The sequence below is a fragment of the Lepidochelys kempii genome, chromosome 2 (genome assembly GCF_965140285.1).
Source record: "Lepidochelys kempii isolate rLepKem1 chromosome 2, rLepKem1.hap1, whole genome shotgun sequence".
Taxonomy (NCBI): Eukaryota; Metazoa; Chordata; order Testudines; family Cheloniidae; genus Lepidochelys; species Lepidochelys kempii.
In genome coordinates, this window is record NC_136381.1 from 126,161,903 (window position 1) to 126,174,264 (window position 12,362).

At 42.9% G+C, this 12,362-nt stretch overlaps 1 long non-coding RNA gene across 1 annotated transcript; it reads right to left on the bottom strand.

Moving 5' to 3' along the window:
• Positions 1 to 566: 566 nt before the first annotated feature.
• LOC140905969 (uncharacterized) lies at positions 567 to 11,001 on the bottom strand. Its single transcript, XR_012157008.1, has 3 exons — positions 9,583 to 11,001; positions 8,332 to 8,594; positions 567 to 1,113 (listed from the first exon to the last, which is right to left on the bottom strand). It is a non-coding gene; the product is annotated as an uncharacterized LOC140905969 (long non-coding RNA).
• Positions 11,002 to 12,362: the final 1,361 nt, after the last annotated feature.

Below are 12,362 nucleotides of genomic sequence, written 5' to 3' on the forward strand. Positions count from 1 at the left end.
GGGTCTCCTGTTCTTTGCAAACAGCTCCTAACTCTCACCTGACAAACTCATTATATCAAGCATGTCTTACAGGCTATTTCTCCATGGAGAGTAACATGAGTGGTATCTACAGAAAGCTGATAACTTGTCAAGATCATTGTGACGGGTTGGATCACAGAAACCCCCTTGGGACTGCCACCTGCTGTGCCAAGACTACTTCTGCTCCTGCTTTCCTGCCCTGCCAGCTTAGGACTTCAGTGCCCTGCCTGGTTTGAGCCAGACCCGCTAGCCTGCTGCAAACCCAGACCCAGGTCTGAACCATGTCCCCTAACAGCTGTAAGTTTAACTGAAAGCAGTTTACAGAAATGTTCCTGTCCTTGACATTCAGATGCCCAACTCCCAATGTAGTCCAAACCCTGAATAAATCCGTTTTACTCTGTATAAAGTTATACAGGGTTAACTCATGAATTTTTTGCCATCTATAACTCTGATAGATATGTACAGCTGTTTGCCCCCCGCTAGTATTAATGAATACTCTGGATTAATTAATAAGTAAAAAATGATTTTATTAAATACAGAAAGTAGGATTTAAGTGTTTCCAAGTTTTAACAGATAGAACAAAGTGAATTACCAAGCAAAATAAAATGAAACCTGCAAGTCTATGTCTAATAAAACTGAATACAGACAAAACCTCACCAGTTCCAGTAAGCTTCCTTTTACAGACTAATCTCCTTCTAGTCTGGGTCCAGCAATCACTCACACCCCCTGTAGTTCTTGTTCTTTGTTCCAGTTTCTTTCTTGGGGATGGAGAGGCTCTCTCTTTAGCCAGCTGAAGACAAAATTGAGGGGTCTCACGTGGTTAAATAGACTTTCTCTTGTGGGTGGAGACCCCCTCCTCTCTCCTATGCAAAGTCCAGCTCCAAGATGGAGTTCTGGAGTCACCTGGGCAAGTCATATGTCCATGCATGACTCAGTTTCTTACCAGGTAGCAGCCATGGGTCACATGCTACCTTGAAGGTTCTCAAGTAGACTTCTTATGTGGATTGGAGCATTCCAAGATTCATTGTACTTTAAGTGCTTCTTGATTTGCACATTCCTTTCTCAAGAAGCTGATCAAATGCTTTTCAAAGGTTACTTAAAAATCAAACCAATACACAGCCAATATTAATAACTTTGAATACAAAAATGACACATGCATACAAATATGATTTATAGATTCAGTAGATCATAAACTCTACAGAGATATGTTACATGGCATATGTAGCATAAACATATTCTAGTTATGTCATATATACATTCATAAACATATCTCCATAAAGCCTTATGGGGGGCACCGTCACAATCATAATTTGTCAAGACTTAGAACCATTGTGAAATGTAGGTACAGGTAATATTTAAGGAATAATGTATTGGCATTGAAAGTATGCTTTATGGAGTTGAAATAAGTTAGTCACTGGGGTTATGTGCCTCAGGAATTACCTATTTAATCAAGAGGGTGTCATCACCCTGCCCTGGTGAGCCAGTGAGATAATGCAAGATTCTATTGTCTGCCTTTGCAACATCCCAGAACAGTCAATGGAACCCCATCAAAGACAACTGCAAACAATAAAAACCTTTTGAAGGTGAAAAGGAACATTATAGCAAGCAGAAGATCCCTGGCTATGAATAAAGACAAAGACTGTTTCAGTATAACAGAGTGTAGGGAAAGGGATTCTAAATTCATTCACTGAGGAAACCCATTACAAAGTGGGGGGCTGGGGGGAGAGGGTTCATAAACATTTGGATCCTGGTTCTACGTGAAACCAGCCAGCTTTGCAATGGACTAAACTTTGTGGGGGAAACTTACTTTATTAGATAGGAGGGGTAACTGTTGATAAGTGTAGACCCAGGTTCACATTTTATGATTTTGTTATCTGTTGTAACCAGTTCTATCCACCACTTTCTCTTGCTTCTTGTTAAACCTTTATTCTTTCTTAAATAAACCTACTTTTGGTTTATTATTAGTGCTTGCAAATGCTGTGTGGTTTACAGGGAGTGGTGGTTTAAGTTAAAGCTGATTAATTGGGGTACACTGCACCTTTGGATGCAGAAGATCTGGAATATCTGTGAGCATCCAGTTTCAGGGGCTGGATATCACAGGTGAACTATTCAAAGGGACTTGGAGATTGGGGTGGGATAGAGGGTTCAGTGGTACCCCAAGTTCCAAGTTTCATCCCAGGGATCCCATCACAGTAGCTATCCCACAGTGCAACTAGCCACAGGGGTTTTGGGGATGGACTTGCAATGCCTCATGGGACCAAAACTTTGTCACAGGGGAATGGAAACATGGCTTCAATCTCCCATGTTGCAGTTTCCTCTCTCCCTCCCTCCTTAAATATCTATGGCAAACATGTTTTTTCATGCCTTTTTTTGAAAGCCTGGCTTAGCTGTGCGTATGCCATAGCCCGAAAAGCATAAACCCTGCTCAGCTATGCATTGTTGTTGTGAACATAACAAACACCTCCTGCCTTATCCTGCAGTGTTTCCAGAGCTGAGACAGGAGCTGCTGTGCAGAACATTGCAATATCATGCAAGCATCCCTGTTGCAAGCCACAGAATGGAACAATTCCTAGTTGCTACTGGCAGTCATGCAGCAGCTGAACAGGTTGGAACGCCATTTCTTGTACCAGGAAACAAGCACTGACTGGTGGGATTGCATCATTAAGCATCTGTGGGATGACAAGCAGCGGCTGCAGAACTTTCACATGCAAAAGGCCACTTTCCAGGAACTTTGTGCAGAGCTTTTGTTGTAATTGCCAGGCAAGGTACTAATAAACTTCAACAGGACTTTATTTTTTAAAGTGGAAACCTCTTTTCCAAGCTGCTGCTGCACCCTCACTAGCTCTCCCTCAGCCCTTTCAACTTCTCCCCCCCTCCTTCCTGTTTCCTGTCCTTTCACATGCTACCTTGAAGGTCCTCAAGTAGACTTCTTATGTGGATTGGAGAATTTGTGGAGGAGAGGGATAGTTCAGTGACCTGCTAAACCCAGGGTTGTGAGTTCAATCCTTGAGGAGCCCATTTAGGGATCTGGGGCAAACATTGGAGATTGGTCCTGCTTTGAGCAGGGGGTTGGACTAGATGACCTCCTGAGGTCCCTTCCAACAGTGATATTCTATGATTCCAAGATCCATTGTACTTTAAGTGCTTCTTGCCAACAGCCAGTGCTCCCAATTCTAATAATTACAAGCAACATCTAAACACCACATTCCCCCGTCTCTTAAGAAACTCTCCCAATTACAATAAACATTGTTGTTCTAACCACAGGAACAAATAGGAAACAAGGCACTATACTGTTGACAGAAATATTACACTAAAAACACTATAGATACTACATAGCATAGTCTCTAGTCCAGATAGGTGGTCGACTGGGTCTGACAGGCCGTCTCTCAAGCCCCGGTTCCAGTGCAATGTCTTGTTGTGTTGATACTACGGTGAAGTCATCCAATGCAGACTTGGTATTGGCATAATCTCCTCTTGGTGCATAGGCAGGTGCAAGATAAGAAGCATTCCATACCTGCCCATCAGAAAGTTGATAGGTGTAAGGTCCCTTCTTCACTATGATTTTAAGAGGAGCTGTGAATTTATGGTCCGCTTTGTGTAAAATTCCAGGTTTTCATATTCTAACAAAGGAACCACACTCAAACTTTGGTTCCTTAGCATCCCGCCGCTTGTCTGTGAAAGCCTTATACTTTGCTTGGTTCTGTTCAACTGTTTTTCTCACATCATCCTCATTTGGGGCCTCAGGTCATAACTTTATCAATCCAGCAATGTTAAGTTTAGTATTCAGCTGTTTCCCATGAAGTAAGTCTGTGGGTGAACTTTGCATTATGGCATGTCGTGTAGCCCGGTATGCTTGCAAGAAATCAGTAGTGAAGGTTATCCACAATCACCCTTCCAGTTTAGCCATTTGCAAACTCTCTTTCAAACTTCTCTTAAACCATTTGATTTCCCTATTGGCTTGAGGGTAGTATAGGGATGACCTTCTGTGTAAAATGTTCCTCTCTGCTAGAAAAGTTTCAAACTCCAGGGAAGTAAATTAACTACCATTATCTGAAACCAGTTCTTTGGGATTACCTTCCCTGCTAAAAACTGAAGAGAGGAACTTAATTACTGTAGCAGAAGAGATTTGCAATGTAAATGCTACCTAAGGCCATTTATTGAAATAGTATGTTAAGGTGATGGCATAATGACGGTCAATTGGGGCAGTATCAAAGGGTCCTACAATGTCAATCACCACTTTTTCCTGTGCAGATTCAGGAAGAGGAACAGGCTGTAATGGAGGGGTACATGTCACTGCTGTCTTATTATGCATTTTGCAAGTGACACAGGATTTTATAAGCTTTTGTGAGCTACAGTTTTTCCACTGAATGCATCTGATGAAGTGAGCTGTAGCTCACAAAAGCTTATGCTCAAACAAATGTGTTAGTCTCTAAGGTGCCACAAGTACTCCTTTTCTTTTTGTGAATACAGACTAACACTGCTGCTACTCTGAAACAGGATTTTATGAGTGCTTCAGTTTGAGAGTCCATCCCTGGACACCAATACAGATCCCATAGTCGTCGTTTGGTTCTGACAATTCCTTGATGAGTATCGTATATGGGTGTATGAGTATATGAGCCAGGTGTATGAGTTTTGACTGTAATTTTTCTGGCACAAGTAGCCAGTGTGTGCCTTGTACCAAACAGCCATCGAGCAAAGAAAGTTCATCCCGAACTCTAAAATGAGGCAGCAAAACTGGGTCAAAGTTTTTAGAGTTATTGGGCCATCTCTTTGCCAGAAATTCCCGTAGTTTTTTCTTGAATTGGACACGCTGAACAAGCAGTTTGAAATTGTTCTCTTGTAACTGCAGTAAGAGTGCTTGTAATAAGCGCAACTACTACATCCTCATCCGCCGGTGGACAATCTGGTGAAGACAAAGGCAGGTAAGAAAGGCAATCAGCTACCACATTTTGGTTTCCAGGCTTATATTCCAATTCATAATTGAAAGAGAGTAGTCTTGCAGACCATCTAGCAATACGATATCCTGCTCTTCCCAGTCCTTTCGTGGTGAGCAACGTCATCAAAGAGCTGTGGTTTGTGCACAACCACAGGTAAGTTATCCATTTTTCAGTAGCCCAGACACAAGCAAGTGCTTCCTTTTTGACTGCAGAATATTTTATCTCAACATTACTTAGTGTTCTTGAAGCAAATACAACAGTCCTCTCTGTGTTGTCCTCATAAAGTTGTGTGAGGACAGCCCCAAGTCCATAATCAGAAGCATCAGTAGTTACAATTGTGGGCAATGCAGGACTGAATAGTGCAAGTACTGGACTATGTACAATCAAGTCTTTCACCATTTCGAAACTAGCTTGTGCTTCCATTGTCCACATTAAGGTTGAACTTCTTCTTAGTAATTCTCATCACGGTTCAATGACAGAAGCATAATTGGGAATGAATTTTGCATACCAGGAGGTAAGACCCAAGAAGGAACATAAGGTTTGCAAATCTGTTGGAGGAGGAGCATTTGAAATTGCCAGGATATGATCTGGATCAGGTTTTAGTCCAGCCTGTAAAATTGTATGCCCCAGAAAGGAGAGTTCAGTTTGTCTAAATTTGCATTTGGACTTATTGAGCTTGAGGCCTGCTTTGCTGATTCAGTTTAGTACAGACTGCAGGTTATTGTCATGCTCCTCCAAAGTATTTCCAAACACAATAATATCATCCATAATATCATCCAAATATCATCCAAATAGCACTGAACTCCATGTTGATTCTTCAAAATCAATGACATCATTTTTTGGAAGGCACTTGGGGCTGATGCGAGACCGTAGCTGAATAGAGCATGATTTGCCTGAGGGTATGGTGAAACGTTTACGGTGCACTTTATTTGTTCTGGAATATGTGCAGTAGTGATTTTGTCCACTCTCAGCACAGTAACATCTGGTATTGTAACTACATGCACCTGTTGATTGAACTGGCTGCTGCGACATACTGTACCAAAATGCCTAACCTTTTTGCAATGATTGTACTGAGCTACTTTTGCTGGACATCTTGTGTAGCTTGCCAGCTGTTGTGGGGATCCACAGCGAAAGCATGCTTTTACTATATTTTGAATTTGCTGATTTGGTGGTTTTTCATTAGTTTTCCTCTTGTAATTGTTTGTCTGCAACAATAGTGAACTTTTCTGCAAAGGAGTCACAGCCTGGACTGTGCCTCATGTATCCATGCTCATTATTTTGGCTTCAGCTCTAGCTGACTCAATCTGGGTAGCAATGGTTATTGCTTTTTCTAGCATAAGTTGTGGTTCTAGAAGTAAACGTTCTCTTACACAAAGCATGGTTGTTTTCTCAATGAGCTGGTCTCTAATCATCTCATCTGCCATATTCCCAAAGTCACAAGTTACAATCAGACTCCTCAGGGAAGCAATATACTGCATTATAGTCTCCCTTGTTTTCTGCTCACGCTGGTGAAATCTGTAGGGATTAGCTACTACATTCACTTTTGGTACAAAAAAGTTCTTTAATGCAGTGAGTGCAGTCTCATATTTATTATCTGCAAGGGGAAAAGTGTAAACTATATGCTGCCCTTCTGCTCCAAGGCAGTGAATTAGCACAGCATGCTTTCTTACTTCACAAATCTCTGTAGCAGTGATTGCAAGCCAATAAGTCTCAAACATATGGATCCAGGCAGTAAAAGCAATTGGAGCCTCACCTGGGCTTTGTAGAAAGGGTGCAGGTAGGTTCAGAGGCAGAAGATCCATCCTCGTCACCAAAATGTTGTAGTTGCCAGGCAAGGTACTAACAAACTTCAACAGGACTTTATTTTTTAAAGTGGAAATCTCTTTTCCAAGCTGCTGCTGCACCCTCAGTATCTCTTTCTCAACCCCTTCAACTTCTCCCCCCTCCTTCCTGTTTCCTGTCCTTTCAGACTCCCAACAGCCAGTGCTCCCAATTATAATAATTACAAGCAATATCTAAACACCACAGCTTTCCCCAGCCCTGAAATGCAGCAACACTAAAATGAGACCTGGAGAAGAGAGTGGAGATCGCTTTGTGGAAGCTTGCAATGCCAGACTGCAACCAGTCAGAAGGGAATCAATTCAGAGTTGGTAAATCCACTGTCGGAGCTGTTGTGATCCAAGAGTGCAGGGCCATTAATCGACTTCTGCAAAGAAGGTTAGTGACTCTGGGCAAAGTGCAGGACATAGTGGATGGTTTTGCTGAGATGGGGTTCCTTAACTGCGGTGGAGCGATAGATGGCACACATATCCCTATCTTGGCACCAGACCACCTTGCCAAAGAGCACATAAACCGAAAGGGATATTTTTCAATGGTGTTGCAAGTGCTGGTGGATCATAGGGGGCATTTCACAAACATTGGTGTGGGATGGTCAGGAAAGGCACATCATGCACACATCTTTAGGAACACAGGCCTGTTCAGAAAGCTGTGATCGGGGACTTTCTTTCCAGATCACAAAATAACCATCCATGATGTTGAAATGCCAATAGTGGTTCTGCGAGACACATCTTACCCCATGCTCCCATGGCTCATGAAGCCATACACAAGCCACCTTGATATCAGTAAGGAACGGTTCAACAATAGGGTAAACAAGTGCAGAATGGTAGTGGAATATGCTTAAGGATGTTTAAAGGGCCACTGGCAGTTTGGTTACTAGGTCAGATCTCAGTGAAAGCAATATCCCCATTTTTATTGCTGCCTGCTGTGTGCTCCATAATATCCATAAAGCAAAAGGAGAGAAGTTTCCGCAGATGTAGGCATGGATGCAGTTAGGCTTGCAGCTAATTTTGAGCAGCCAGATCCCAGGCAATAAGAAGAGCCCATCAAGGAACTCTGCATCTCCAGGATGCTTTGAAAACCCATTTCACTAATGAGCCACAGTAATGTGTGTTGTACCTTCCCATACCATCCCTCCATTGCATCAGATTCCCTGAACCCCACCCCCACCCCCATACTTGGAATAAATAAAGAGTATTTCATTCTTGAAACATTGACTTTTATTGCACAAACATAAAGAAACTGAAAGAACAGGAAAATAATTTAACCTTGGCCAAATGGTGTGATAATATGGGGAGGGGAGAAACCAAGTCAGTTTCTCTAAGAAAGCACAGAAGTCTTGCCCATCAAAAGCCTTTTGTACTTAGTACCCTCCCCTGGTGTTGAGTGGAAGGAATAATACACCTTCCCTCCCATCCCCCACCTCCTGGAATGTTCGGGGAGGAGGGATTGGGAACAGATCAACCTTTGAAGGCCATTGGGTGGGGGCTACGGAGGGAGTCTAGCCTCAAGCTATTTTTCTTGAAGCTCAACCACATACCTCAGCCTTCTGATTGGTCCTTCATAATCCACAGCATCTCATCCTGTGTGGTACACTCATGTTCCAGGATGCTCTCCTGCTTTCCATGTCCATGTCCAGTTTTTCAGACAATGAAATCATCCAGGCTCTGAGTTTCATATCAGCTGTTCCAGAGATGTTCATTATCTTGTTAAACATGTCATCACATATTCTCTTTTTCCATCTTCTAATCTGTTATAGTATCTCTGTCGGTTTGGAGGTTGTGCTGAAGGCCTAGTTTTCCACTGTAACGCATGCAAAGCACAAGGCAACCATCATCAGTGCATACCCTGGGTCTTGTGCAAGGTTGCTATTTAAAAAAATACTCAAGTGCAAGCCAGAACATAATCAGTATCCCTAGCTATTCAACGAACTGCTTCTAGCCATGGTGAGTATGGCCCAGTGGCATGGGTGATGGGCCTTGTGCTGCAACTTGTGGGAAACCTGCATCAGGAGCACATGCGGGCAGGTGGACAATGGCCCCTCCCCCTAGCAACATGGACATTGCTTTGAGACCAGGGACCAGCGTTAAAGATCCTAAATTGCAGTCTTTGTCTGAGGTGGCTCTGAGGGTGGGGTGCAGCCATGAGAGAACACAGGAATTCCCCCCTCCTTCCATTAACACTGCTGGTAGCAGTCACTCTGGGCATGCAGATTCTGAGGTCAATGCCAATCCCTGCCACCCAAACCACTGGCATGTTAGGGAAACCGAGGTTGAGGGACTTGGAAATCACCATAAGTGGGGGATTTACATGCTGTATTTTTTGCAGTGTGAGCACTTGTAATGAAAACTTCCATCATCTCCCCTAGGTGTCCCTATGTGATATCAGTCTCCTGCGGTTAGCAGAAGTGGCAAGGGAGCAGAGGCTGCAAGCGTCTGGGTACAGGCGTGATCCTTATGCTGCTATGCTGTGTACCGCAATGATGCCAGCATAGATAATACTCAAGTGGTATGGGAAAGTGTCCTACCATCATGGAACAAATAAGGAAGCCCTTCCCAGAAACCTTCTGCAAAGGATTGCAGAATACCTCTATGAAAGTTTCCTGGGGATCTCCATGGAGGATTCCCTGGCCAGCCCTTTTCACATAAATAGTCTTTTCCAGGGGGCACCCTCTAAGTAGCTAGAGTGGCCACTGGGAAGCAGATACCACTGCACCTCACCTTTTCTTCATATTAAAAATAAAATATAAGAGCATATAACCCCTGCAATTTGATTGGAATAGCATACTCACCAGAGGTGCATTCCCCAGTACCACATTGGTCACCATGCTGTCCTGTGACGGGCTGAACTGCTCCGGGATTAAAAATAGTTCCTAGCTGTAAGGAAGAATAGATCTCCTGCTTGCCTGTCTCTCCTTCTCCTCCTGATCCAGAATGTACACCTTGTTATTGCCTGAGGTGGCCCAGGACTCCGAATTCTGGGACGTAACCCTGTTGCATTTGGGGATAGTGGTGAAGTCACCACTAAGAATCACATGCAGCTCATTGTAGAAGTGTCATGTCTGTGGTGCAGAACCAGAACAATTGTTCACCTCCCTTACCTTCTGTTACACCTGCCAACGTTTCTTTGATTTTCATGTGGCATTTGTGCATGTCCCTGTTGTAGCCCTTCTCCCCCATAACCCACACCATCTTTTTGTAGATGTCTACGTTTCTTTGGCTGGATTGGAGCTGTGGCTGCACAGACTCTTCTCAGCACAGACCAGTAAGTTCCACAACCTCCTGTGTACTCCAGGCTGGAGAGCGTTTGGGGTGTTGAGTCTCCATGATCCACTGGGCTGGTGAGCTCTCCAGGCTGATCAAACAGGAAATGTAAATTCAAAAGTTCCGGGGGATTTAACAGGGGATGGGCTGTTTCCTGTGTACCTGGCTGCTGTGCAGTGGAGTTGAAAATTATTTGCAGAGCGGTCACAGCGGAGCATTGTGGGACACCTCCTGGAGGCCAATTCAGTTGACTTACACAACGCTGCATCTACACTGCCTCTCTTGAAACCATCAGCATCAAATTAAGTGTTACACCTCTTGCGGAGGAGGAGGAGTTAAGTCATTGTTACAGGCAAGTTAAGTCAGCGGAAGGGACCTGGTAGTGTAGACGCATACATTATTAGGTTGATGGAAGCTGCCTTACGTTGACCTAAGTTTCTAATGTAGACCAGGCCTGAGTGTCTGAAGGGCTGGCAGCATCAGGGAGCCAACACCCAGTTACCACAAGGAATACTCCTTCTCACTGGAGACAGGTGGTAACAAGGTTACGCACAGTCCTGGGTACTCTTGGAACTGTCACGCTGCTTTACATATTTTAATGTCCTTCTATATGTCCTTAAAAAAGAAAACCTCCTTCCAATATAGTGCCTGATTCTTATCTCACTTACACCAATATTAATTGGAAATAACTCCATGGAAATTAGTGTAGCTTCATTGGTGTAAAACTCCTGTTGGCAAGATGAACCTCAAGCACCACACATATACTATATAAAGCAGCAACAAAAAGAATGTTAACAAACACTTCCCTTCTGCCCTAGTCCTTAAAAAAAAATGCCACACTTGTCACGTTTTGTAAAGAGGCGAAAGGAGAATTCAATGAGGAAAAGCCAGCTCAACAGAGCAGTCCATACATTTGGATTTACTTTTCTGAGATGTTTAGTTTATGTTCTAGTGGTAACTATAAACTAAGAAAACAGGAAAACATAAAGAAGTTATTTCCACATCATTTATAGTTTGCTGGTTTATTGATTTTTTTCACACATTTAATTTGTGTCATTTGTTTTCCATTTTGAAAGGAAGAGCATTGGAAACATAATTACTTTTACTAAGGCTTTTGCATTTTGTTGGCTAGTCAGTATTATGTTAATTTTGGTGCAAGTGCTGCAGAAAGGAAAGGTGTAGGGCCAAATCTTGGTTACCTTATTCCTACAACCAGTCTCATTATAATGGAACTATTAGCATAATCCAGCAAAATTTTGGCCTTTTACAGCTGCCAGAATGTTTTTTCTCCATTGCAGATCTTTTCAGATTTTTTCCCCATTTTCAAAAGCAATGTTTTAAGATAATATTCACACCATTTTGCTCAAAACAGTTCTTTTATTCTATTGGACATTTGTAGGGAATCATCATGTTTTAATGGGTGTTTTCACTGTAGCAATTGAATTAAAATGTACTAAAATCAATATTTGTATTCAGTCCAAGCACATTCACATTTTACTGACGAGTGTGTTTTAATTTAGTTATTTATTATTATTTTTGCTTGATTGGCTGCTGAATCAGGGCCAAGTCCATCCAAATCTGCACTGTCTGGGCAGCATAGCCTAGCTGGATATGCTGGTCTGTTAATAGAGACATCTTGCAGTTGCAGGGCAGGATGTACTGTGGGATATTGTTTGCTGCTCCTATTTGTGAAAGATCAATGTGCTCACTGCGACTGGTGCTTCACTCTTGCACATGCTTCGCCTTTGTATATATGTAGATATAAAGCTTTTGTATTTATATATTCAATGTCCCTTCTGTATAAATAATAAATTCATTTTTCTATGGTATGAGGCCTCTTACAGTTGACATAGCTTAGGGCCTCAAAATGCCATTACAGAAGCACCCCACTGCTTTCACAGAACAGTGATGAAGGTGGCCTTCTTATTGTTATAGCATTGTGACAGACATGGTTGCTGTGTACTGAGAAACTAACATGGACAAGCAGAGTGCCCCAGGGGTCGGTCATGGGGCCGGTTTTGTTCAACATCTTCATGGGGCAGGATTGCACCCTTAGCAAGTTCACGGATTACACTAAACTGGGGGAGCAGTAGACACTCTGGAGGGTAGGGATAGGGTTCAGAGTGACCTTGACAAATTGGAGGATTGGGTCAAAAGAAATCTAATGAGGTTCAAAAAGGACAAGTGCAGAGTCCTGCACTTAGGATGGAAGAATCTCATGCACCGCTACAGGCTGGGGACTGACTGGCTAAGTGGCAGTTCTGTAGAAAAGGATCTGGAGATTACTGTGGATGAGAATCTAGATATG